Source organism: Vigna radiata, unplaced genomic scaffold, assembly GCF_000741045.1.
Source record: "Vigna radiata var. radiata cultivar VC1973A unplaced genomic scaffold, Vradiata_ver6 scaffold_7, whole genome shotgun sequence".
In the NCBI taxonomy this organism is placed as follows: domain Eukaryota; kingdom Viridiplantae; phylum Streptophyta; class Magnoliopsida; order Fabales; family Fabaceae; genus Vigna; species Vigna radiata.
The window spans coordinates 4,303,038-4,305,935 of NW_014543262.1; positions in this window are offsets into that span (position 1 = coordinate 4,303,038).

Genomic DNA, 2,898 nt, shown 5'->3' on the forward strand with positions numbered 1-2,898 from the left:
CAAATTCCCGAAATCACTACCCAAGTTCCCTAAATTGACTCTAATGTTGAAGTTAACTTAGCCATTTGCTTACAACCTACAGAAACTGAATACTCACCTTTAAACCATAAAATTCCCATTACACACATAGTCATACAATTCAAAATTAATCACCTATTAGTTCATACCAAACACAAACCATAATCATCTATATCACACATGCACTTTTCATTCGGTTCAACAGTAAGGTAATTATTCAATTTATTCATACATGCATAAAAATATAATAGTTCTACCAAAAAAAAAATCCAACAATGATATCATTATTTTCCAATCAAGAACTTAGAATCTAGCTTCCCTTACCTCTGTTCAACAACGCAGCATAAATATATTCTAGCCCGCTCTCTTGGAATTCGAAGATAACACTAGAATCACCTATAGATCATTAAATTTGGAATGGAAACAAGTTTTAGAATCTAAGTGAGGTTAGAATTCGAAGAAAAACAAGGTGGGTTACATGCAACAAGATTTTGTTGCATGAGTACANCCCTAGAATGACCTAGAAAAGGGGTTTTTTTCTTACCTGTTGAAGGAAATTGAAATTCGAACGGTAGAAACGTTGATTGCGGCCTCAAGAACGCTTAGGAGCTCCCTAATCAGAAATTAAACGATTAGAATTTGTGTTATGGTGGGTGGAAAGCATAGCACTGAAGCAAGAAGAAGAAGAACTGTGTTGGGTTTTAGTGAAACTATCGTGGTAGAGAAAATAAAAAGAGGGGCTGAACTTTGGAAGGAAATGTTTTAATACAATTTTATTTTAAAAATTTGCCCAATGTTCTGCTGCCACGTGTGCATCACTTTAGTGATATTTTCTTAGATCTTACACAATTGAATATGTAACTTAAAATACAATATTTTCAATAAATGTTAGAACATAAAGACAATAAAGGAGGATTTTAAAATAGTAAAGACAGAAAGAAATAAACACAGACATATATAAAAAAAAAGTTGATTCTCCCCTGCTCTTCTTTAGTTGCTTATCATAATATTGTTATTCATTTATGTATTTAGGTAGTCAAGTATATAATGTCAAGATGAGTTTCACTGGATATAATGTGAAGATGAGTTTAGCTATGGTGGAGTGCTAGAAAAAACAATTTGATGCTCAAATTACTAGGATGCGTTAGGTAGCAATTGATGTTATAAAAATGAACGTGAATTTTTTACTTCGATGAATATATAATTTATAGGATAATTATGAGTTTGTGGATCCTTATCTATATAGGTTTAGGTGGATCATGACTTATTTATCTGACAAACTAATTGTTTGATTCATAATGTGTTAAGCTAAAGAATAATACGTCATTAGAGAGTATGTACGACTAGGTTAGGGTCTGGTATCGGCTTGTGGTCGAGTAGTACCAAGCCTTGTATAGTACATCAGCCCCCAATCTTCTAATGACTTGAAGGCATGTGAAGGAATTTTAGTAAAATAGTTATAGTTGGCCTTTAGTTTACGAAACATGATACCGATAGCAGGTACTCGGTAGTCGCCTTGTACTATGGAGCAAATGCAAAGAAAAGTAAAGAAAATTTGTACCTTAAGCAAAGAAAATTTGTATCTTTATGAATAATCTTACATGTACAGTAGCCCCCAACCTCGAGGAGCATAACGACGAAGAGGTTTGAATGATTTGATGTAGAATCTGACTAGATGTGAGTTTCTAGGAGTTATTTTTCATTTAGTACTCGTCTCTAAGTTGTTAATTTGAATGGTTAAGTTAAGGCACGATAAAGTAGACGACACAAAAGAGTTGTTTGAAAGGTTCAACCAAGACCACCTAGGTAGGTGACAGGGAACTGTATTATAGGTTTGTTGAAACAAATATTCTCAGTCGCATGAAAAACCAACTAACCCAGATCCCTACTAATGTAGAATAGTGCTAACCAAGGTCTAATCCAAAGACTGAAGTGTTGGGAATCAAAGTGTGAGTCTAAGTCCCACATTGGATATAAATTAGAAAGTAGAGCAATATATAAAGGTGAAAGACCCATTAACCCATTGCCTTAAGGTTTTGGGTAGAGAGTGGTGTCAATCCTTTATATAGTTGGGCTCAGATGTTATTGGTGTTTGTGTAACCCACTCGAAACCTGCTCTTGATAGACCCAACAGTTGTATCAGAGTTAAGTTTGTCTTAGTGACCGACTCAGACGAGTATAACGATCCTTATACCGAAAGTATTCCTAACAAAGGTATTTAGGTAAGCGAGTTCCGTTAAGATGAACAACAGTTGGAAAGGGCTACTCGTGGTTATGTTTAGTTGGGAATGCTTCTGTTGAAAGGGGAATGTACTTATGAAGAAAGGACTCACCTTTAAGGGGGAGATTGTTGGGAATCCAAGTGTGAGTCTAAGTCCCACATTGGATAGAAATGAGAAAGTATAGAACTATATAAAGATGAAAAACCCATTAACTCATTGCCTTAAGGTTTTGGGTAGAGAGTGATGTTTATCCTTTATATAGTTGGGCTCAGATGTTATTGGCGTTTGTGTAACCCACTGGAAACCTCCTCCTGATAGACCCAACAATGATATCTGAGCCACCTAAGGATGACAACGGGTCGGGTTGGGCACGGATAGTGCCTACCTACAACCTTACTCGCTACCCACTGGTTACCGGTTTAAAAAATACCCGTGGGTACCCGCTGATACTCGCAAAAAATAAAAAAAAAATATTTTATACATTTTAAAATAAAATTTAAATAAAATTACAATATACATACATACATACATACATACATACATACATACATACATACATACATATATATATATATATATATATATATATATATATATATAATATAAATTAAATATAAATTAAAATTTAATTTTAATTAAATTTAACCTAATAAAATAT